General features: G+C 39.2%; 1 long non-coding RNA gene across 1 annotated transcript; it reads right to left on the minus strand.

Annotated features, from left to right (window-relative positions):
• Positions 1-1,884: 1,884 nt before the first annotated feature.
• LOC112442251 (uncharacterized) lies at positions 1,885-22,445 on the minus strand. The gene is made up of 3 exons (XR_003030277.2): positions 21,400-22,445; positions 19,977-20,051; positions 1,885-1,957 (listed from the first exon to the last, which is right to left on the minus strand). It is a non-coding gene; the product is annotated as an uncharacterized lncRNA (long non-coding RNA).
• Between the last annotated feature and the right edge of the window lie 4,345 nt (positions 22,446-26,790).

The raw sequence follows: 26,790 nt of genomic DNA on the forward strand, positions 1-26,790 counted from the left end.
CCAGACCGGAAAGATCTGCTCTTCTACCAAATCCTCCTTTGGTTTCTTTGATTTGGGAGCTGGATGCCATCTAGGTATCAGCCTCTCCTGCAAGGGTGAAGACTGCAAACGCACACAGGCTCCCATCTAGTCTCACGGTTCCAGCTCAGGTTTGTGGGTTCCATCCTGTCTACCATCACCTGGCCTTACATTAATCTCCCTCTTTTACTCCTTGTTGACTTAACATCTAGCATCAGATACAAAGACCACAGCCTTTTAAAGACACTGCTGAACTAGCTCCTGTGATTGTGTGAGGTCAGATTCCTATGACTGATAGATGGATAATCTAGATATTGACTTCATTCTTAACGATGAGAGATTGGCTGTTTCCTTCTAGCTTCAGGAACAATACAAGATGTTCATTCTTGCAGTTTATTTTCAGTGTTATTCTAGAACTTCTAGCCAAAGAAATAATGGCTAGACAAAGGAACAAAAGGCAAACTGTTAAAATAAGGAAATAAAATTGTCTTTACAAATGATCATCCATGAAATTCCTAAAGAATCTGCATAAAAAGCTACTGAAAAAAAGGTGAGTTTAGCAAGTATACAGAATGTAATCCAAAAAGAAAAAAAGAGTATTTTAAATATACATGACTCTCTTGAACTGTAGAGAACAGAGATCTAATACATCCTGACAGCAAATTAGTGGTTGCCTAAAGCTGGACATTGGCAAGGGTTTGACTGGAATGGGTCTCAAGGGAACTTTTTGAGGTGATGACATGTTCTATATCTTGAGATTTATTAGTATATACATTTTTTAACTCATGAAAATCTATACTTAAAATGGATGTATTTACTTACAGTCCATGGGGTCACAAAGAGTCAGACACGACTTAGTGACTGAAAAACAACAACAAAATTTACTTACATAAATTATATCCCAATGCATTTCAGAAAATTTTACAAATCATCAGCATATACCTAAATCCAATTTAAAGACTTTGGGTAATCCCCAACCATTTTATAACCACATTCAAGAATATCTACTCACAATTACACAGATGAGATTCCTTTTAAATTTAGTGATTTAAGTGAAATGCACTTAAGTCATTTGTCTTTGGACAAAGAGCTACATTTGAAAAAGGAGAATTTTAACCCTTTGATCTTCACAGATCTTAAGATCTCATCTAGGAATGATATAGAACCTATAGACCTGTGGACTAGGACTTTCTGTGATGACATGAATGTTCTCTGCCCTGTCTAATGTAATAGCCAGAAACTACAGGTGGCTACTGCACATTGAAAGGTGGCTACTGAACTAAAAAACTGAATGTTTAATATTTAATGTTAAGGACTGTATATTTAAATAGATATATGTTGCTGCTACTGCTAAGTCACTTCAGTCGTGTCCGACTGTGTGCAACCCCATAGATTGCAGCCCACCAGGCTCCCCCGTCCCTGGGATTCTCCAGGCAAGAACACTGGAGTGGATTGCCATTTCCTTCTCCAATGCGTGAAACTGAAAAGTGAAAGTGAAGTCGCTCAGTCGTGTCCGACTCTTCACGACCCCATGGACTGTAGCCCACCAGGCTCCTCCGTCCATGGGATTTCCCAGGCAAGAGTACTGGAGTCGGGTGCCATTGCCTTCTCTAGGGGCTACTATATTTGACAGCCTAAAATAAAGGCCTTTTCACCTGAATCTGCTATTCTGTGAGTCTACAGCTATTGTCAGTAGTAAAAAAAAAAAGAAAAATCATCTCTTCTATAAGCAACCCCAAAGTTTTATTATAGGAAGCTTGAGTTAAAAGTCTGTGATATGTTGTAAATCACAGAAGACACAATGCAACTGCAGAGAGAGATTGAAAAGATAGTTACTCCTGGGTTGGCCAACCAAATGAACTTTTTGGCCAACCCAATATAAATAAGCTTTTTAATTGGTATACAACCTGCTGGTTGGATCAATTTCACCAAGGGTAACCTGTAAAAGAAGAAAAACTAATTGGATGCATTTGAGATGGTGCTCACTGCAAGTAAACAACAAGAATGGTATGAAATTATTGTCCAAGAAACAAAATATACAGTGACTTGAATTTGGAGGACATCATGCATTTGAGTGAGCTTAGTGGCAGATTTCATTCCTAGATGTTGGCTCATTAAGATATTACCGCCACCCTCCCCCCATGGATACATGTATACGTGTGGCTGAGCCCCTTTCTGGCTCACCTGAAACTATCACAATGTTGTTAATCGGCTATACCCCAGTACAAAATGTTTTTGGTATTAAAAAAAAAAGATATTCCCCCTCCAATAAATTTTCTCATTTTATAAATGTTTTAAGATATGCATAGTCTTCTTAAAAGTAATTGCTTTCTCCGTCTGATTTACTTAGTGTGATAATCTCTAGGTCCAACTCATGTTGCTGGAAATGACATTATTTCATTTTTTATGGCTAACATTATTTCATTTTTTATGGCTAACATTCCACTGTATACATGTTCCACATCTTTGATCACTGATGGACACTTAGATTGCTTCCTTGTCTTGGCTGTTGTAAACAGTGCTGCTGTGAACACTGGGGTACATGTATCTTTTCAAATTAGACTTCTTGTGCTTTCTAGATATACACTCAGGAGTGGGACTGCTAGATCGTATGGTAGTTCTATTGTTAGTTTTTTAAGGAACGTCCACAGTTCTCCATAGCGGCTGCACCAATTTGCATTCCCACTAACAGTGTAGGAGGGTTCCCTTCTCGCCACACTCTCTCCAGTATTTATTGTTTGTAGACTTTTTGATGGTACCCAATCCTACTTGTGTGAAATGATACCTCATTGTGGTTTTTTATTTGCATTTCTCTAATAATCAACCGTGTTGAGCATCTTTTCACATGCCTGTTGGCCATCTGTATATCTTCTTTAGAGAAACGTCTATTTAGGCCTTCTGCCCATTTTTTGATTGGGTTGTTTTTTATGTTACTGTGTATTTTGGAAATTAACCCCTTTTTGGTTGGACCATTTGCAAATATTTTCTCTCATTCTGAGGGTTGTATTTTCATCCTGTTTATGGTTTCCTTGGCTGTGCGGAAGCTTTTGATTAGGTCCCATTTGCTTATTTTTGCTTTTATTTCTTTTATGTGAAATTAAAAAAATAATACAAATGAATCTATTTACAAAATGGAAAACAGACTCACAGACATAGAAAACAAACTTGTGGTGGCCAAAGGGCAAAGGGAGGTAGGAGGAGGGACAAATTAAGAGCTTGGGATTAACATATGTATACTCCTTGGAAGGAAAGTTATGACCAACCTAGATAGCATATTCAAAAGCAGAGACATTGCTTTGCCAACAAAGGTCCGGCTAGTCAAGGCTGTGGTTTTTCCAGTGGTCATGTATGGATGTGAGAGTTGGACTGTGAAGAAAGCTGAGCACCGAAGAATTGATGCTTTTGAACTGTGGTGTTGGAGAAGACTCTTGAGAGTCCCTTGGACTGCAAGGAGATCCAACCAGTCCATTCTGAAGGAGATCAGCCCTGGGATTTCTTTGGAAGGAATGATGCTGAAGCTGAAACTCCAGTACTTTGGCCACCTCATGCGAAGAGTTGACTCATTGGAAAAGACTCTGATGCTGGGAGGGACTGGGGGCAGGAGGAGAAGGGGACGACAGAGGATGAGATAGCTGGATGGCATCACTGACTTGATGGATGTGAGTTTGAGTGAACTCCGGGAGATGGTGATGGACAGGGAGGCCTGGCGTGCTGCGATTCATGGGGTTGCAAAGAGTCGGACATGACTGAGCGACTGAACTGAAGTGAACTATTATATATAAAGTAGACAAGGATTTACTGTATAACAGAGAACAATACTGAATATCTTATAATAACCTGCAATGGAAAATATATATAACTGAATCACTTTGCTATACACCTGAAAGTAACACAATATTGTAAATCAACTATACTTCAGTTTTTTAAAAGTAATTGCTAATTTTCAAATAGCTATTCTCCTCAGACACAATACTGGAAAATAGTATTCTGCTTTTGCTTGAACTGTGAAATCAAGACCTCAAAATATAAATAATTAACCGAAATACCTTTAATACACCTATACATCTTCACTCCACAGAGAAAACAGTGATGATGAAGGAGTCTCTGGAATAACCTACAGAGTTTTACTATCATTTATGGTCTGATTCATCCTGAGACACGTCTGCCATGTACACAGAGGGCAAGGGGCAATTAGATTTTCACCACTAAGCTACGTACGGGCCCAAAGGAGCTGTTACTATAGAGGGAAACAAAGGTTCCCTCAGGAAACTATACTTAGCTATGTATGTTAATATGGTCCGCAATTTCAATGTGGATTTCAACATGCATGCTAGAACTCATTAAAATATGATTGCTGTAATTTAAGGTGCTGACTCTAAGTTTCTAGCAGTCTTACATAACATGTTATTTCATATATTTACTCAAAGTGTACTCCAATAAAATAATCTTGTATTTTATCATTGGAAATTATTATCTTATTCTTTGTGTGCATATGAACTTATGGAGTATTTGGGACTTTATAGATGAAAGGATTCTATGCATAGTTAATTGGTTAAAGTTTCCTATTGATTTAAATGTACAAACAAAGGAAAAAGAAACTGAACAAAGATCCCTGGGCCTCAGGGGCTTCTCCTAATTTCTGACTGATTGACTATATGCTTGGCCAAGTCACTTGACCCTTCTGAGTCTCATTTTAATACACAAAAAAGAGGGGAAAGACATTAAATTATTTATGTCATCTCATTAAAAAACCCCAGGTGATTTCTAGACATACATATTCATATATATATATATATATATATGTATAACACACACATACACACTGTTAAGAGGATATAGCTCTCTTGCATATAAGATAAAGATATAAACGGTTAAAGGGAAGGCTGAGGAAGATTGGGGCAGTTAATCCTTCAAAAGGCTTTTAGTTCTAGTATTTTGGGAATCTGTATTTGAAAACAAGTACACAGTTTATTTTACTTGAGTCTTACATGCTCTCTGTTTCCATGCTTTCCAGTATAATGTCAACAACGAGACAAATAATGCTCTAAAAACATATTTTTAGAAGAAATTATATTCTGAAAGTATTTAAATCAGAATGTATTTTACAAAAACTGTTTTAAGAACTTGATGACAATTAAAGTGCAATATTAAGGAATTTACTTTGTACGTTTGAAAATTAAGTTCATCCTGCACTAGTTACAAATTTATATACACATTTCAGTTCTGTATTTGATTGATATGATTTTACTGAGTCTCCATTGCTTCACAGTAATTCTCAGTTGTGGTAAAAAAGAAAATATTCTTTTAAATCAGATTTTAAAACTAAGCTCAATATTGCACTTACTTTTCAGTCTTCTTTGTTATATTGACTATCATTTTAGGTACATTTTTCTAAGTATGTTTTAGTTATAGGAACATGGTTTTGTTTGCTATTTATTGGTTTATTGGCTTATTTTTATCTGGAGGAAATTAACTCATTGACATTCTCTGTGTATTTTTGAGCCCTTCTTTATAGCATTACCTGAGAATGGGGGTGATAAAAATAGGACTCATCCCTTATGCATTTCTGGTTGTTATGATGGTGGCTGCCTGAAGTGTGTGCTGAGAATAGTAAGATCATTCCACATATCTGCAAAGAGGGACATTATCAGTTTTGCAATGTCTGCTCTGGAAGCTGGGCAGGTGAAGTTTTAGCCTTTATATTTACTCTGTGTTTCCTCCCTCTGTGTTAGTGGTCCAGTGACACACAGCATTATCTGCTCCATGGTGTTCTGTGTACTATTATTTTGTCTAGATTATATTTTCCATGATTAAACAATGAGGATCCATCATATTCTTTCATGAATTCCTAAATTTTTTCATTAAAAAATATAGGAAGTAGAAATACCTAAACTGTTCCAAGTTAACCTCTTTCAATAATGATAATAAAATTTATAGCGTATGTGTGTGTTTAATTTGGCACTAGATGGTAAGGTTTTAGTTTCTTGGGCTGACACAGAAAAAGCATACAATTCAATGTTATCAGCCAACTGCAGTCTCCTACATGCTAGGCACTGTACCAAGTGATTAACATATAAAACCTATAACATTTAACTTTCACAAAAGCATTTTAGAGATTCTGAAAAAAAGAGATACACAGAGATTAATCACTTTGCTCAAACCATAGTTGCAGCAAGGAACATGTGACTACACAAACACATGGCCAAAATATCCAGCTACTTGTACTCTTAGTAATTATACTATGACTTTCCCTTACCATTTCTAGTGTAGCACAACTGAAAGTAATTATAAAATAAATTTAGCTGTGGGAGTTTTAAACCAGTAGATTCCTATGACTGGGAGAAATCAATCTTGTTTGGGAAAGTAGGGTAGGTTGGAAAGTAGCTGTTAGAAAAAGAAACCAAAGTTTCCAGAAGAGGTCTGAATTTTTACAGTGATGAAAATGTGTTCCAATGACAAAATATCAAATATATTTGCTTTTGATAATACAAATATCAGATTAAAAGGAGCCGAGTCTACTAAAATGCAGAGAACCTACACATTTTTTTTTATTAAGTTAAGAGTAAATTAGGACTTGGTTTAGGTAATTTTAGATAAGTTCTACAAATATTTTATGTTTCATTCCTAAAACAGGAGCTTCTATATGATTCTCTCAGAGATGTTGATATAGAGAGTATATTTAGCGAGCTTCTGTATTTTGCTTAAGGATCAGGCCTTCTATTAGGTAAAAAACAAAACAAAATATGACTTTCAACTGTAAAATATGAGCTCACTGAAGTAGGACAAACTTTATCTCCAGCCTACCCTCTATCCCAGGGTTGCCCCACAGAACCCCAGGGCTCATTAAGTGAAAGTGAATGTCTCTCAGTTGTGTCCAACTCTTTGTGACCCCATGGACTATACAGTCCATGGAATTCTCCAGGCCAGAATACTAGAGTGGGTAGCCTTTCCCTTCTCCAGGGGATCTTCCCAACCCAGGGATCAGACCCAGGTCTCCTGCATTGCAGGTGGATTCTTTACCAGCTGGGCCACCAGGGAAACCCAAGAATACTGGAGTGTGTAGCCTATCCCTTCTCCAGGGGATCTTCCCAAAGCAGGGATCGAACCCAGGTCTCCTGCATTGCAGGTGGATTCTTTACCAGTTGAGCCAAAAGGGAAGCCCAAGAATACTGGAGTGGGTAGCCTATCCCTTCTCCAGGGCATCTTCCCGACCCAGGAATCAAACTGCAGTCTCCTGCATTGCAGGTGATTCTTTACCAACTGAGCTAGCATCAGGGCTCATAATGTGCTTTGAACCCCACCCACCCCAGCCTTCTTGACTGATGAGAAAGTAGTTACCACAGAGGTTACTGTGTATCAGAGTTTGTAAAACTAGGTTGTGGCTGCTGGGCCAGGGCTGGAATTCATGCTGTGTCCCCACTGGAGATGGCCCTTGGGTACATGGATGGAAAATGGGGAAATTCCACAAACTGCTAAAGAAAAAACAAAAACAAAAACAAAAAACTGACTCTTCCTGAAAATCTGTTCCATCATAGGAATAACAGGAGAGCTTCACCCACAGTACTTGGAAAAGCTAAGGAGAAGGTGGACACTAAGGAGGCCAGAGGTTGTAGATGACTGTATCCTTGAAATAGAACAAGGAAACAATGGTTTCCTTACTGCAGGATGTGGCAGAAGAATGTTTCCAAAAGGAAAGAGTCGGGTAGGTAAATTGACCATTAACAGAAACAAAGATAGGAAGAAGAATTAAAACACATTATGAGTAAGTCTCAAAAAAATGTCTGGTTGTTACATAGAAAGCTTTAGAACTCTACTAAGATAACTAGGTCAGGTGCAGGAGGGCCGAGAGGAGCTACTCCATGTTCAAGGTCAGGAGGGGCGGCTGTGAGGAGCTCCCCCTCGTCCAAGGTAAGGAGCAGCAGCTGCGCTTTGCTGGAGCAGCCGTGAAGAGATACCCCACGTCCAAGATAAGAGAAACCCAAGTAACATGGTAGGTGTTGTGAGAGGCATCAGACGGCAGACACACAAACCATAATCACAGAGAACCAGTTAATCTAATCACACGGACCACAGCCTTGTCTAACTCAGTAAAACTAAGCTATGCCGTGTGGGGCCACCCAAGACGGGTGGGTCATGGTGGAGAGGTCTGACAGAATGTGGTCCACTGGAGAAGGGAATGGCAAGCCACTTCAGTATTCTTGCCTTGAGAACCCCATGAACAGTATGAAAAGGCAAAATGATAGGATACTGAAAGAGGAACTCCCCAGGTCGGTAGATGCCCAATATGCTACTGGAGATCAGTGGAGAAATAACTCCAGAAAGAATGAAGGGATGGAGCCAAAGCAAAAACAATACCCAGTTGTGGATGTGACTGGTGATAGAAGTAGGGTCTGATGCTATAAAGAGCAATATTACATAGGAACCTGGAATGTCAGGTCCATGAATCAAGGCAAATTGGAAGTGGTTAAACAGGAGATGGCAAGAGTGAATGTCGACATTCTAGAAATCAGCGAACTGAAATGGACTGGAATGGGTGAATTTAACTCAGATGACCATTATATCTACTACTGTGGGCAGGAATCCCTCAGAAGAAATGGAGTAGCCATCATGGTCAACAAAAGAGTCGAAAATGCAGTACTTGGATGCAATCTCAAAAACAACAGAATGATCTCTATTTGTTTCCAAGGCAAACCATTCAATATCACAGTAATCCAAGTCTATGGCCCAACCAGTAACGCTAAAGAAGCTGAAGTTGAACGCTTCTATGAAGACCTACAAGACCTTTTAGAACTAACACCCAAAAACGATGTCCTTTTCATTATAGAGGACTGGCCAGGGGTAACAAGCAAATTTGACCTTGGAATACGGAATGAAGCAGGGCAAAGGCTAATAGAGTTTTGCCAAGAAAATGCACTGGTCATAGCAAACACCCTCTTCCAGCAACACAAGAGAAAACTCTACACATGGACATCACCAGATGGTCAACACCGAAATCAGATTGATTATATTCTTTGCAGCCAAAGATGGAGAAGCTCTATACAGTCAGCAAAAACAAGACTGAGAGCTGACTGTGGCTCAGATCATGAACTCCTTATTGCCAAATTCAGACTTAAACTGAAGAAAGTAGGGAAAACCACTAGACAATTCAGGTATGACCTAAATCAAATTCCTTATGATTATACAGTGGAAGTAAGAAATAGATTTAAGGGACTAGATCTGATAGATAGAGTGCCTGATGAACTGGGGAGGCCTTGAAATAGCTGTGAAAAGACGAGAAGCGAAAAGCAAAGGAGAAAAGGAAAGATATAAGCATCTGAATGCAGAGTTCCAAAGAATAGCAAGGAGAGATAAGAAAGCCTTCCTCAGCGATCAATGCAAAGAAATAGAGGAAAACAACAGAATGGGAAAGACTAGAGATATCTTCAAGAAAAATAGAGATACCAAGGGAACATTTCATGCAAAGATGGGCTTGATAAAAGACAGAAATGGTATGGACCTAATAGAAGCAGAAGATATTAAGAAGAGGTAGCAAGAATACACAGAACTATACAAAAAAGATCTTCATGACCAAGATAGTCACGATGGTGTGATCAGTCACCTAGAGCCTGACATCCTGGAATGTGAAGTCAAGTTGGCCTTAGAAAGCATCACTATGGCGGGGGGCGGGGGGGGGGCGGTCTTAAGATGGCAGAGGAATAGGACGAGGAGACCACTTTCTCCCCCACAAATTCAACTAAAGAACATTTAAATGCTGAGTAAATTCCACAAAACAACTTCTGAATGCCGGCAGAGGACATCAGGCACCCAGAAGAGCAGCCCAGTGTCTTCGAAAGGAGGTAGGAAAAAATATAGAAAACAAAAAAAGAGACAAAAGAGGGAGGGATGAAGCTCCGTCCTGGGAAGGGAGCCTTAAAAAGACAGAAGTTTCCAAACACCAGGAAACATTCTCACTGCCGAGTCTGTGGAGAGCCCTGGAACCAGAGGGCAACAAAATCGGAAGGAAAAATAAATAAATAATTTAAACCCACAGATTACGTGTCCAACTGTAACTCCCCCAGGGGAGAAGCAGCGCAGACGCCTGCATCCGCCACTAGCAAGCGGGAGCTGGGCAGGGAGGCTCGGGCTGTATTGCTTAGAGTAAGGACCGGGCCTGAATGCCCCGAGGACAATCTGAGGAACTAACTTGTGGTAGCAAACCAGACTGCGGGATAACTACCATGTGAAAAGCCCTAACTAAGACACTGCCAGGCCCGCTCACAGAACAAAGGACTGAACAGAGCTAGCTCGCTGCAGACCATCCCTCTCCAGTGACAGGCAGCCAAAGCCGGAAGTGGGTAATGGCAGCCCCACAGAGACATTATCTACCAAAATGCAAGCAGGCTTCTTTGCTAAGATTTCTTGGGGTTCTGGACGGTCAACATCCACCTGAGAAGGTGTGCCGGTTGTACATCCAGAAAACTGAGTGGCAGGGACGGGGGAGGAGATAAATCGCAGTGACCGTGCTCACCAAACACCTCATCACCTGAGCTGCTTGGACCTGGGAAGGGCACAAAACGAAGGCCCAACTGAATCTGCACCTCTGAGGACTACCCGAGTGCCTGAACCTGAGCAGCTTAGACCTGGGAGGTGCATGCAGCCCAGGGCTGGCCTTGGACGGTTCCTGGCAGAGCAACCTAGAGCCTGAGCAGTGTGGACAGGGAGGGCACATGCACCGTGAGCAGGGGCAGGCCCAGTGTGGCTGAGACACTGTGAGCACACGCCAGTGTTATTTGTTTGCAGTGTCCCTTCCTCCCCACAGCAAGACTGAACAAGTGAGCCTAAAAAAGTGTCCACCACTGCCCCCTTGTGTCAGGGCGGAAATCAGACACTGAAGAGACCAGCAAACAGAAGAAGCTAAAACAGAGGGAACTGCCTTGGAAGTGACAGGTGCAATAGATTAAAACCCTGTATTTAGTACCGACTACATAGGAAGGAGCCTAGAGATCTTGAGAAATATAAGCCGGACCAAGGAACTATCCGAAAATGAACTGATCCCACACTGCCCACAACACCACCAAAGAAAGTCCTAGATATATTTTTACTATTTTTACTATCATTCTTTTTTTTTTTTTTTAATTTTTAAGTCCTCTATTATTCCTTTAATTTTCATTTTTATAACCTACTATTACTTTGCAAAAAAAAGAGACCCTATTTTTTAAAACAAACTTCATATATATATTTTTTTTTGTTATAATTTTTGTGACTTTTTTTTTCCTTCTTTTCTTTAATATTATATTTTTGAAAATCCAACCTCTACTCTAGATTTTTAATCTTTGCTTTTTAGTATTTGTTGTCAATTCTGTACCTTTAAGAACCCAATTTTCAGTACCCATTTTCACTTGGGAGCGAGATTACTGGCTTGACTGCTCTCTCCCTCTTTGGACTCTCCTTTTTCTCCACCAGGTCACCTCTGTTTCCTCCCTCCCCCTGCTCTTCTCTACCCAACTCTGTGAATCTCTTTGTGTATTCCAGACAGTGGAGAACACTTAGGGAACTGATTACTGGCGGGATCTGTCTCTCTCCTTTTGATTCTCCCCTTTATCCTCCTGGCCACCTCTGTCTCCTTCCTCCCTCTTCTCTTCTCTGTATAACTCTGTGAGCATCTCTGAGCAGTCCGGACTTTGGAGCGCACATAAGGAAGTGACTACTGGCTAGCTTGCTCTCTCCTCTTTTGATTCCACCTCATCTCATTCGGGTCACCTCTAACTCCCTCCTCCCTCTTCTCTTCTCCATGTAACTCTGTGAACCTCTCTGGGTGTCCCTCGCTGTGGAGAAACTTTTCATCTTTAACCTAGATGTTTTATCAACGGTGCTGTATAAATGGAGAAGTCTTGAGACTACTGTAAAAATAAGACTGCAAACCAGAAGCAGGAGACTTAAGTCCAAATTCTGAGAACACCAGAGAACTCCTGACTCGAGGGAACATTAACCGACAGGAGCTCATCAAAAGCCTCCATACCTACACTGAAACCAAGCACCACACAAGGGCCAACAAGTTCCAGAGAAAGATATACCATGCAAATTCTCCAGCAACACAGGAACACGGCCCTGAGCTTCAATATACAGGCTGCCCAAAGTTACTCCAAACCCACTGACATCTCATAACTCATTACTGGACACTTCATTGCACTCCAGAGAGAATAAATCCAGCTCCACCCACCAGAACACCGACACAAGCTTCCCTAACTAGGAAACCTTGACAAGCCACCTGTACAACCCCACTCACAGTGAGGAAATGCCATAATAAAGAGAACTCCACAAACTGCCAGAATACAGAAAGGCCATCCCAAAGACAGCGATATAAACAAGATGAAGAGACAGAGGAATACCCAGCAGGTAAAGGAACAGGATAAATGCCCACCAAACCAAACAAAAGAGGGAGAGATAGGGAATCTACCTGATAAAGAATTCCGAATAATGATAGTGAAAATGATCCAAAATCTTGAAATCAAAATGGAATCACAGATAAATAGCCTGGAGGCAAGGATTGAGAAAATGCAAGAAAGGTTTAACAAGGACCTAGAAGAAATTAAAAAAGAGTCAATATATAATGAATAATGCAATAAATGACATCAAAAACACTCTGGAGGCAACAAATAGTAGAATAACGGAGGCAGAAGATAGGATTAGGGAAGTAGAAGATAGAATGGTAGAAATAAATGAATCAGAGAGGAAAAAAGAAAAATGAATTAAAAGAAATGAGGACAATCTCAGAACCTCCAGGAAATATTAAATGCCCCAACATTCGAATCATAGGAGTCCCAGAAGAAGACAAAAAGACAGACCATGAGAAAATTCTTGAGGAGATAATTGTTGAAAACTTCCCTGAAATGGGGAAGGAAATAATCACCCAAATCCAAGAAACCCAGAGAGTCCCAAACAGGATAAACCCAAGGTGAAATACCCCAAGACACATATTAATCAAATTAACAAAGATGAAACACAAAGAACAAATATTAAAAGCAGCAAGTGAAAAACAACAAATAACACACAAGGGAATTCCCATAAGGATAACAGCTGATCTTTCAATAGAAACTCTTCAGGCCAGGAGGGAATGGCAGGACATACTTAAAGTGATGAAAGAAAATAACCTACAGCCCAGATCCTTACTGTACCCAGCAAGGATCTCATTCAAGTATGAAGGAGAAATCAAAAGCTTTTCAGACAAGCAAAAGCTGAGAGAATTCAGCACCACCAAACCAGCTCTCCAATAAATGCTAAAGGATCTTCTATAGATAGGAAACACAAAAAGGGTGTATAAACTCGAACCCAAAACAAAAAAGTAAATGGCAATGGGATCATACTTATTAATAATTACCTTAAACGTAAATGGGTTGAATGCCCCAACCAAAAGACAAAGACTGGCTGAATGGATACAAAACAAGACCTCTATATATGTTGTCTACAAGAGACCCACCTCAAAACAGGGGACACATACAGACTGAAAGTGAAGGGCTGGAAAAAAATATTCCATAAAAGTAGAGATCAAAAGAAAGCAGGAGTAGCAATACTTATATCAGATAAAATAGACTTTAAAACAAAGGCTGTGAAAAGAGACAAAGAAGGACACTACATAATGATCAAAGGTCAATCCAAGAAGAAGATATAACAATTATAAATATATATGCACCCAACATAGGAGCACTGCATATGTAAGACAAATGCTAACAAGTAAGAAAGGGGAAATTAACAATAACACAATAATAGTGGGAGACTTTAATACCCCACTCACACCTATGGATAGATCAACTAAACAGAAAATTAACAAGGAAACACAAACTTTAAATGATACAATAGACCAGTTAGACCTAATTGATATCTATAGGTCATTTCACCCCAAAACAATGAATTTCACCTTTTTCTCAAGCATACATGGAACCTTCTCCAGGATAGATCACATCCTGGGCCATTAATCTAGCCTTGGTAAATTCAAAAAAATTGAAATCATTCCAAGCAGTCTTTTCTGACCACAATGCAGTAAGATTAGTTCTCAATTACAGGAGAAAAACTATTAAAAATTGCAACATATGCAGGCTGAACAACACACTGCTGAATAACCAACAAATCACAGAAGAAATCAAAAAAGAAACCAAAATATGCATATAAACGAATGAAAATGAAAACACAACAACCCAAAACCTGTGGGATACTGTAAAAGCAGTGCTAGGGGGAAAGTTCATAGCAATACAGGCATACCTCAAGAAACAAAAAAAAGTCAAATAAATAATTCTACACCTAAAGCAAGTAAAAAGGAAGAAATGAAGAACCCCAGGGTTAGTAGAAGGAAAGAAAACTTAAAAATTAGGGCAGAAATAAATGCAAAAGAAACAAAAGAGACCATAGCAAAAATCAACAAAGCCAAAAGCTGGTTCTTTGAAAGGATAAATAAAATGGACAAACCATTAGCCAGACTCATCAAGAAACAAAGGGAGAAAAATCAAATCAATAAAATTAGAAATGAAAATGGAGAGATCACAACAGACAACACAGAAATACAAAGGATCATAAGAGACTTCTATCAGCAATTATATGCCCATAAAATGGACAACGTGGAAGAAATGGACAAATTCTTAGAAAAGCACAACTTTCCAAAACTGAACCAGGAAGAAATAGAAAATCTTAACAGATGCATCACAAGCACAGAAATTGAAACTGTAATCAGAAATCTTCCAGCAAACAAAAGCCCAGGTCCAGACGGCTTCACAGCTGAATTCTATCAAAAATTTAGAGAAGAGCTAACACCTATCTTCCAGAAAATTGCAGAGGAAGGTAAACTTCCAAACTCATTCTATGATGCCATCACCCTAATACCAAAACCTGACAAAGATGCCACAAAAAAAGAAAACTACAGGCCAATATCATTGATGAACATAGATGCAAAAATCCTTAACAAAATACGAGCAATCAGAATCCAACAACACATTAAAAAGATCATACACCATGACCAAGTGGGCTTTATTCCAGGGATGCAAGGATTCTTCAATATTCACAAATCAATCAATGTAATACACCACATTAATGGCACGCCACTCCAGTACTCTTGCCTGGAAAATCCCATGGACGGAGGAGCCTGGTAGGCTGCAGTCCATGGGGTTGCTAAGAGTTGGACACAACTGAGTGACTTCACTTTCACTTTTTCAGTTTCATGCATTTGAGAAGGAAATGGCAACCCACTACAGTGTTCTTGCCTGGAGAATCCCAGGGGCAGGAGAGCCTGGTGGATTGACGTCTATGGGGTCACACAGAGTTGGACATGACTGAAGTGACTTAGCAGCAGCAGCAACAAATTCAAAAATAAAAGCCATAGGATTATCTCAATATATGCAGAGAAAGCCTCTGACAAAATTCAACACCCATTTATGATAAAAACTCTCCAGAAAGCAGTAATAGAAGGAACATACCTCAACATAATAAAAGCTATATATGACAAACCCACAGTAAACATTATCCTCAATGGTGAAAAATTGAAAGCATTTCCCCTAAAGTCAGGAACAAGACAAGGGTGCCCACTCTCACCACTACTATTCAACATAGTTTTGGAAGTTTTGGCCACAGCAATCAGAGCAGAAAAAGAAATAAAAGGAATCCAAATTGGAAAAGAAGAAGTAAAACTCTCACTGTTTGCAGATGACATGATCCTCTACATAGAAAACCCTAAAGACTCCACCAGAAAATTACTAGAACTAATCAATGAATATAGTAAATTTGCAGGATATAAAATCACCCTACAGAAATCCCTTGTATACCTATACACTAATAATGAGAAAATAGAAAGAGAAATTAAGGAAACAATTCCATTCACCATTGCAACGGAAAGAATAAAATACTTAGAAATATATCTACCTAGAGAAACTAAAGACCTATACATAGAAAACTATAAAACACTGGTGGAAGAAATCAGAGAGGACACTAATAGATGGAGAAATATACCGTGTTCATGGATCAGAAAAATCAATATAGTCAAAATGAGTATACTACCCAAAGCAATCTATAGATTCTTGCAATCCCTATCAAGCTACCAATGGTATTTTTCACAGAGCTAGAACAAATAATTTCACAATTTGTATGGAAATACAAAAAAACCTCGAATAGCCAAAGCAATCTTGAGAAAGAAGAATGGAACTGGAGGAATCAACCTGCCTGACTTCAGGCTCTACTACAAAGCCACAGTCATCAAGACAGTATGTTACTTGCACAAAGACAGAAATATAGATCAATGGAACAAAATAGAAAGCCCAGAGATAAACCCAGGCACCTATGGACACCTTATCTTTGACAAAGGAGGCAAGAATATACAATGGATTAAAGACAATCTCTTTAACAAGTGGTGCTGGGAAAACTGGTCAACCACTTGTAAAAGAATGAAACTAGAACACTTTCTAACACCATACACAAAAATAAACTCAAAATGGATTAAAGATCTAAACGTAAGATCAGAAACTATAAAACTCTTAGAGGAGAACATAGGCAAAACACTCTCCGACATACATCACAGCAGGATCCTCTATGACCCACATTCCAGAATATTGGAAATAAAAGCAAAAATAAATAAATGGGACCTAATTAAAATTAAAATCTTCTGCACAGCAAAGGAAACTATAAGCAAGGTGAAAAGACAGCCTTCAGAATGGGAGAAAATAATAGCAAATGAAGCAACTGACAAACAACTAATCTCAAAAATATACAAGCAACTCCTGCAGCTCAATTCCAGAAAAATAAATGACCCAATCAAAAAATAGGCCAAAGAACTAAACAGACATTTCTCCAAAGAAGACATACTGATGGCTAACAAACACATGAAAAGATGCTCAACATCACTCATTATCAGAGCAAATCAAAACCACATGAGGTACCATTTCACGCCAGTCAGAATGGCTGCTATCCAAAAGTCTACAAGTAATAAGTGCTGGAGAGGGTGTGGAGAAAAGGGAACCCTCTTACACAGTTGGTGGGGATGCAAACTAGTATATGCCACAATGGAGAACAGTGTGGAGATTCCTTAAGAAACTGGAAATAGAACTGCCTTATGACCCAGCAATCCCACTGCTGGGCATACACACCAAGGAAACCAGAATTGAAAGAGACATGTGTACCCCAATGTTCATCGCAGCACTGTTTATAATAGCCAGGACATGGAAGCAACCTAGATGTCCATCAGCAGATGAATGGATAAGAAAGCTGTGGTACAACAGAATGGAGTATTACTCAGCTATTAAAAAGAATACATTTGAAACAGTTCTAATGAGGTGGATGAAACTGGAGCCTATTATACAGAGTGAAGTAAGTCAGAAAGAAAAACACCAATACAGTATACTAACGCATATATATGGAATTTAGAAAGATGGTAACTATGACCCTGTATGTGAGACAGCAAAAGAGACACAGATGTATAGAACAGTCTTTTGGACTCTATGGGAGAGGGAGAGGGTGGGAGGATCTGGGGGAACGGCACTGAAACATGTATACTATCATATAAGAAATGAATCGCCAGTCCAGTTTCGATACAAATGCTTGGGTTGGTGCACTGGGATGACTCGAAGGGATGGTACAGGGAGGGAGGTGGGAGGGGGGTTCAGGACGGGGAACACGTGTACGCCTGTGGTGGATTCATGTTGATGTGTGGCAGAACCAATACAATATTGTAAAGTAAAAAAAAAATTAATTAAAAAAATAATAAAAGAAAGCATCACTACGAACAAAGCTAGTGGAGGTGATGGAATTCCAGTTGAGCTATTTCAAATCCTCAAAGATGATGCTGTGAAAGTGCTGTACTCAATATGCCAGCAAATTTGGAAAACTCAGCAGTGGCCACAGGACTGGAAAAGGTCAGTTTCATTCCAATACCAAAGAAAGGCAATGCCAAAGAATGCTCAAACTACTGCACAATTGCACTCATCTCACACGCTAGTAAAGTAATGCTCAAAATTCTCCAAGCCAGGCTTCAGCAATACGTGAACCATGAACTTCCAGATGTTCAAGCTGGTTTTAGAAAAGGCAGAAGAACCAAAGATTAAATTGCCAACATCTGCTGGATCATCGAAAAAGGAAGAGATTTCCAGAAAAACATCTATTTCTGCTTTATTGACTACGCCAAAGCCTTTGACTGTGCCTCTTGAAAAACCTATATGCAGGTCAGGAAGCAACAGTTAGAACTGGACATGGAACAACAGACTGGTTCCAAATAGGAAAAGGAGTACATCAAGGCTGTATATTGTCATCCTGCTTATTTAACTTCTATGCAGAGTACATCATGAGAAACACCGGGCTGGAAGAAGCAGAAGCTGGAATCAAGATTGCTGGGAGAAATATCAATAACCTCAGATATGCAGATGACACCGCCCTCATGGCAGAAAGTGAAGGGGAACTAAAAAGCCTCGATGAAAGTGAAAGAGGAGAGTGAAAAAGTTGGCTTAAAGCTCAACATTCAGAAAATGAATATCATGGCATCTGGTCCCATCACTTCAAGGGAAATAGATGGGGAAACAGGCTCCAAAATCACTGCAGAGGGTGACTGCAGCCATGAAATTAAAAGATGCTTGCTCCTTGGACAGAAAGTTATGACCAACGGAGATAGCATACTCAAAAGTGGAGACATTACTTTGCCAACAAAGGTCTGTCTAGTCAAGGCTATGGTTTTTCCAGCAGTCATGTATGGATGTGAGAGTTGGACTGTGAAGAAAGCTGAGCCCCGAAGAATTGATGCTTTTGAACTGTGGTGTTGGAGAAGACTCTTGAGAGTCCCTTGGCCTGTAAGGAGATCCAACCAGTCCATTGTGAAGGAGATCAGTCCTGGGTGTTCATTGGAAGGACTGATGCTAAAGTTGAAACTCCAATATTTCGGCCACCTGATGTGACGAGTTGACTCATTGAAAAGACTCTGATGCTGGGAGGGATTGGGGGCAGGAGGAGAAGGGGACGACAGAGGATGAGATGGCTGGATGGCATCACCGACTTGATGGACATGAGTTTGAATGAAATCCGGGAGTTGGTGATGGACAGGGAGGCCTGGCATGCTGCAATTCATGGGGTTGCAAAGAGTCAGACATGACTGAGCGACTGAACTGGGCTGGACTGAACTGAAGATAACTAGAGTACACAGATAAGAGATTCTGATATACTGGAAAGATATCTCTTCTTCCTGGAGAGATATATTAAATATCAAATATGGAAATGTTTCCTAATTCAACTCTGTCATCTCAAACCAGACCACACTGCAGAGCAATGCATATTTTCATCCTGATTATTTAATGGGTACATGGGCATGCATAAAAAACACCAAGAAAGATGCATATACCAAATATTAATGGGAACTATACTTAAGAATGAAAACTGGAGTCAGGGGTATTATGGAAGGTTTGTGAACTATTTTTTAGCATACTCCAAGTGTTGATTTTTTTAAACGATAATTATATACTGTTTTTACCTTACAATTTTATATGAAAGCAAAACTGGAGCAGTTTTAAATATGCTTAAATACAATCAGTATCACCTTTTTACTCTGTTTTTATTTTTCTTCCTGTTTGGATTGATGTCATTGACCTACAAGCTGATTTTGTTTTTCTGATAAGAGTGCTGGACAGTACAAAAAAAATAATAATAAAGGACATGAGGTTTGCAAATTAATGCTGCTAGAATGTGAACAGAGTCTGTGCAGAGCAAAGATGAAACCATCCCTCAGTTTCCCCCGTTTATTGTGCAATCAGATGACTGGATGCTTTCATTACACTCTGTGTATTTCTCTCAAAAACTAACAGGAAGGCATTTTGGTAATATTAACCTATTTGAGAATTTTTAAGCAAGCGATCTTGGAAAGCCTTGCTAAGTCGAATTTCCTCTCTTTGTGTTCAACTGTGTGGGAAGGGGAGGTATTTTTTTCCTTTCGTATCTTTATGTATTAAAAAACATTTTCAGGGACTTACCTAGCGGTCTAGTGGTTGAGACTGCTTCCACTGCAGGGGTCACAGGTTTGATTCTTGGACAGGGAACTGCCCTCACTGCAACAAAAAAAAAACAAAAAATTCAATCCTTAGTGTTGTGGTGTTGTGTTTCTTCCTTCCTTCCCAGTTTGTTCCTTAGCATTCAGTGCTAAGCAGAATGAACCGCCCCGGCCCCACCCTGCCCCAAATGAAGTGAAAGTCGCTCAGTCGTGTCTAACTCCTTGTGACCCCATGGACTATACAGTGCATGGAATTCTCCAGGCCAGAATGCTGGAGTGGGTAGCCTTTCCCTTCTCCAGGGGATCTTCCCAACCTGGGGATTGAACTCAGGTCTCCCGCATTGCAGGCAGATTCTTTACCAACTGAGCTATCAGGGAACAGTATTATTATACGACAATATAATAGCAAGAGGTGTCCCTAAATTGAAGGTGGAGGCTCAAGGCAGGTGAGAGGAAGGCAGTGTGATGTAAGGAGGACTCTGGCCTCAGTTGCTGGCTTTGGAAATGAGGGAAGGGGCCCTGATCCAGGGAATGGGGGTGGGTTCTAACCTGGAGATGGCAAGGAAGTGGATTCTCCCCAAGAGCCTCTGGAAGGAAGGATGCAGCACAACCCTGTCACCATGGTGATTCTGTCTCTACTGAGACCCATTTCAGATTTCTGACTGCCACAAAGACAATACATTTACACTGTTTTAAGCCACTAATTTTGTGCTACTTTGTTTCCACAGTGATAGAAAATTAATACACCCACCTAGGTGAAAACACAGCCTTACTCTTCCTTGAACCTCCCAGCCAATCAGGCTGGATTAGGGGCCTCTTTTGAGCTCTCAGATGCCACCCCTCCATCCTGCCCTGGGTTGATGTCTCCTAGTCCAGTGGTTACAGAGAAGCCTGAGGATAAATGCTCACTTGTCAGAGGCTCCATCCTTTAATCCCCTGAATCTCTGAGATGACTGCACCCCTAGTTCAGGGATGCTGCAAAAATGCAGAGTATGACTACTGCTTGCTGTGTGCAAATAATCCTTTTGAATAATGTAATTTAACTGTATCATAATTTCCCTATAGGATATGTACTTAGAGTAATTTAGGAGCCAAACACATGTCTACCATGTTCTAGATTTTGCTGTGTTATCTTACATAAATTAATTTCATACATTTGAAACAATCCTGTGAGGTAACTCCTACTGTTAGTATCATCACCATCATCATCCCTGGCTTATTTATTGGGAAATCAAGCTAAAGCATAGAGAACTTGCTGGCAGGTGCCAAGGTAGGATGCTTTACCATCATCTTGTTTTCAGCCTTGGCAGTGTGCCTCCTGAGCCTGAGTACTTCATCAACACGATCTGACAGCTCTTCAATATGTCCATGTAAAAAAAAAAAAAAAGTCTACTGCCATAAATCACCTGTGATGCCAGAGAAGAGACTTTCAGCTCCCCGTGTTCAGGTTGTCATCCCCAGTGTGACGGGTCCAGCCAGGGGAGTGGATGAAAGCTGAAATCACATCACCAGGAACAGATCCTTCAGGAGGGCCTCCAGCCTGGGACACGACGAGGTGTTTCCTCCTGTAAGAGATGCACGGGATTGAAGACAGATCATCTTGCTGTATATTCTCTTGTTCTCATTTAGTAGGAATCCAGATTCATGGTGCACGGTCTTAGAAGGACACTTAGAAGCTTCTGAGAGATGTGGCCTTGCTCTTGATGATAATGCTCCAGAGCCACAGAAATGTGAGGACTTCCCTGGAGATCATGGTAGGTACTGGCTTCCCCAGATACTGGCTCCAGAGCCCAGGTGCCCAGACCTGAGCTGCCGGGAACATCGGCTGCAGAGGGCTCACAGGACATGCTTCCATGGAGATGGGCTCGCCAGGCTTCAACCCAGATCCCATTTACTTTTTAACAGATTTACTGAACTAGAACTATTTTGCCCCAATAAAAGCATGTTAATTGACTATTAGCTCTGCTTTGGGATCACTTTATACTTAACAGTTATATACATTTTTACAAGTGACAAGAAAGAGGTAGGGAAAGATTCCTCCCAGCATAAAAAAATTCTTACCTTTCTTGGCCCTGGACTTCACAATGCTGTCTACCATTGGCATATTCTGCATATAGTTTCTAAATTCAGATGTTTAATAAAAATAACATTTTTATTCAGTGATTGGAAAGAGAACCTTCTAATATTTTCTAAATAAAAATATCTGAACTATTCAGAAGGCAAAGGGTTACATAACCTAAGTAGCCATGATACTCACATAGGCTATTAATCCGGGAGGATAATTGCTATGCATGCCATATGTCAAAACAAAACTTTCCTGGTGAGAAAAATAGTAGCATCATCTACTCTGTGAAATCTATTTAACTGCTCTTTGAAAAGGGAACATATGAAAAAATTTGTCTGATATATACTGAAAAATGAAACAAAACCCAAAGTAACCATAAAGGTTATAAACTTCCCATATTGGTTTTCCTTCAGAGACATTCAAACATTGAATATGCATTCTCATAAGATAAATTTACAGAAGGAGATTCCAAATACGGGAGTGAAGGTTGTCTCAGTTCACTGAATGTGAACAGAAAAGAACTGTTATAATATTCATAAGCCAATGTGACACAGAAAAGGGGATTTTTCCCCCCAAAGCAGAGCACAGCATTTTATAATGCATATAACTACAGAATGTATTCATATTCAATAAGCCTAGTTGTAGTTTATAAGATAATAAGGCTTTGTATGAATGACATTCTTGATTTGTTTGAAGAAAATAAATGTTTAATGGCAGGAAAGCATACAATTTAAGGACACATTCTTAAAAAACAGGGTTTTCTTAGTGATTTCCAATGCAATGTTGTAAAAAAGTGCATTTATGCAGGTAAGAAGTTCCAATTTTTACCTTGACTTTGGCAATTTAATGCTAGTTGTCTGTTTCCTTTATTCATCCCACTTCTTTAAAGAGGGAAAAGAAAATGCTGTATCTGTAATAGGATCATAATCATTAAAACATCCTGAAAGGAATGGAGGGGGATGTTCTGATTCCTTTTAGAGTCTTGGCATTTTCAGCCCCTACAGAGAGGAATTAGAAGAATAACTATCACACAGAAGGCTACTTTCAAACCTAAGAGCTATAGAAAGGGGAACAGTTTCAGCTAAAACAAAACAAAACAAAACACTCCACTGAACTATCCTGAAGGTGTATATGAATGAATGCCTGTCCATGTCAGCAGTTACTTGTCTATATTTATCTCAGAAATTATTTTTGCCCTATAAAGGGAAACTAATTCCTACATGATCATTTATATTTAATTTTAAATTTGGGCTGCTTAATGGAAATAAAACATTTATTAAAATAGTAAATATACTAAGCAAGAGGTATAGAAAGCTCCTTTGTATTTACTTACAATGATATTGTCTCTGATATGCAGTCTTCATTAATAACTTATATAAAAAGAAAACACAAGTCTAAACAGCAGTGACCTGAGTAAATATATGGGATGTTGTCAGAGTCCATGGTAACCCAGATTTTAAAGGTCTTCCCCTCTTTCAGAAGAGCATAAAACCTGGTTTCTTACTGTCCCTGGTAATTGAAAATACAGACTAGTGGACAAGGAATTCCTGACATCCACATAGCCAGTGGCTTACTTACCATCTCATAAACTTTCATAGAGGTGAAGCCCACACACCAAATGGTCTTAGGTAACTTCTACCTGCCTTATTCCTCCTCATTCTTTGATTTGAAACCCAAAGTTCAGTGTGATGGTTTAGAGGAAAAGTGTGGCTAACCAAATATCCTGCATAATCACAATACAGAATCATCAGTCTCTGGGTAGCCCAAAGGCAGTGTGGTATTTTACACAGTTATTTTAAGACATGTTGTCAGGAAGACACGACCCATTCAAAGGTTTTCTTAGTCACAAGTTGATTAATAACATTTAGAATTTGAAGCAACACGTAAGCAGTGATTTGTAAATCATCATTTGGGTGCTGTTCACGGTGATCCGTGAAACCGCACTGGAGGCACTTTAGAAACCCACACGTCTCTTTGCACCCACAGGTGACGGCGGGTCCTGATGGTGTGCAACAGTCTCTCCTGTCTTTGGATCTCAGTGAATGTACTCCCAGGGTACGGTTTCCCACAGTCAGTATTTAAACACCATCAGGGTCTTTAAACAGGGTGCATCGTGTAAGCTCAAGCACAGCGGTATGAAGGCAGCATTACTAAGGTACCTTATAGATCTTAGTAAGAAATGAATACAATGGTAGCTATGTTCCAAGAAGTTTACAAATAGTTCCTCTCAGAGATAGTACAATTTTGTGCTTGTCAAATGGAAAGCAATAATACTGATTCAATTCTTTTTGCTCCTTGTCTTAACACTAGCTGGCAAAGGTTTATTTTTCCCCCCTCGGATGCTATTTCTCGATGAACTGAAATGCCCAATAATTTCTATTAATATATTTGCAAAGCTGAAGCCAGCCCTCTGATTCATTGTAACTGTTTCAGAACACCATGTGAGAATTTAAAATATGAATAAAAACTCAGTAGAAAGGAAAATTCCAAGCACACCATTTGTTAGAATCAATTTTTTTTTTGCAAGCATAGCACTTCAATCTCAATAGTGTTCCAAAGCTTATAATGATGGTGATACACGTATTTTTCTCTCTAAAAAGCAGGCCAAGAGATAATGAAACCATAATTTCAAAACACTGCAACCAATATAAAATAGCCACATATGTGGTTCTGAAACCTTTTATATGAGTACTTTCTGTAAAAGAATCATATATTAAACTCGAGGAGGAAGGAAAAAGAATTTTTTTAAAAAGTGAGAGAGAAGCAAGGACACAAAACATTTCATTAATCCAGATTGAATAAACTTAATTCCTTTCTACATCTTAATCAAGACAGCCTTGAAATGGCAGAAATGTAGAGATGCAGTTTTTAAGTCAGTGAATCCAGCAAAGCCAATCTGTTCCTTTATATAAATAATTACACCAGGATCAAAGGACTTTTCTGACTATCACACAGGTGTGCTATTTAGAGCATTTTTACCAGTCATTAGATGTTTATGGAAACACTCACTTTACACATGCAGAGGCATAAGCCCATTTCACGGTATATTTACCTGCAGTTGGCTTATATTGGGTGGAAAGAGGAAACCTAACACTCAGAAGTTCGTTTTTATTTTTCAGCTGTCAGAGTTAATCTGAGGTTCTAGTGGTAGATGAGGTTGAACACAAAGCTTCATTTTAGCTTCACAGACCCTTTCAGTGTTTTTCTTAGCTCTAGGGAGTCTTTCAAACTTTGCTTGGAAACCAGTAAGATAGTCCTACCTTCCTGTTTCATTAGTGGGAAAGTGTTAGTCACTCAGTCATGTCCGACTCTTTGCAACCCCATGGACCCCATAGCCTGCAGGCTCGTCCGTCCATGGGATTTTCCAGGCAAGAATACTGGAGTAGGTTGCCACTCCCTTCTCCAGGGAATCTTCCTGACGGGGGATTGGACCCAGGTCCCCTGCATTGCAGGCAGACTCTTTGTGGGAAAGCTAAGGCTTAATACTATGTAACTAGCTGTGAGCGTCTGATGTCCAGTGCACAGTTCTTCCACTTCGCCACTAAAACAACGTTTCTGATTGACCTTTATTCTTGCAGCATTTCACGACTTCTCTGTTTATCCATTTTTTTAGGATATTTATATGTTTAAGATTTGTATTTAATTCCAGTGGACTTCAATTGCAGTAGACTAATGTAAATCAAGAAATGAGAGATTGTAAATTTAAAAAATTAGTACCTTCACGGAGCTGGGGCTTGCTTTGTCTCTTTAATATCTATCTAGAATCATTTCAGAGTGGGATATTTCAATCTGTAGAAATAAATAAATAAACTTTACTATTACATATTTAGTATATAAATTTAGACTTGTTCAAAAGTATAAAATCGTAGAAAATGTATCAAAAGCCACACTCAGAAAAAAATCAATAAACTTAAACAAAATATTAAAAAAACCCAAATTCATTTATACATTTTGTTTTCTATACACAGATACGTTAAATGTCAAATGACAAACTAAGTTAATAATAAACTGGGGGAAATTTTGAAACACATAATGACAAAACATTTCCTTGATTTTCAGAGAGCTTAAACAAAACAACAAGAAAAATAATATATGTATGCAGGAAAATAAATATGAATGGCAATACTATAATGAAAAGATGTGCTACCACAGACTCTCTAATTTGAGAGGGTCTACATTAAAGATGAAACAGTAATTGGGTATCAAAGTGTCCATATATCTATGCTATATAATGAATATAAAAATGTACATCAATTGCCTGGGAAATCAAGGTTGGAAATGACCTACAAGATTCAACTGAGAGATGGCTACTAGCAGGTATGGAAATATAAGATGTATGATATACAAAGACTTCACATAAAATGGCTTTTTATAGATGTGTAAAGATATGCGAGGGCTTCTCCTAGAAACTGCTCTAAAAGGTTTAAGCCATTAAGAAGGAAAACTGAGATGTCTAAAGATCACATGTATTTAGAGAAATAACTTTAGTAATTCTAAAAATAGAGTACTTTTATGAGCTAGTGTGTTGGATTGCTCTCTCCCAGAATGTATCAGCTTTGCAGTAAGTTCTACTACATCCAGAATATTTAGAATTTTAATACAAACTCATTTCCTATTCTGTATTTCCAAACACCTGATTCTGATTTACTATTCTCATTATTCACATATTTATCAATGTCTAATATCCCATAAGGTATATTTATTTGCTACTATTTTATCTCCTATCTTGCTC

The sequence above is a fragment of the Bos taurus genome, chromosome 18, assembly GCF_002263795.3.
Source record: "Bos taurus isolate L1 Dominette 01449 registration number 42190680 breed Hereford chromosome 18, ARS-UCD2.0, whole genome shotgun sequence".
Lineage (NCBI taxonomy): Eukaryota > Metazoa > Chordata > Mammalia > Artiodactyla > Bovidae > Bos > Bos taurus.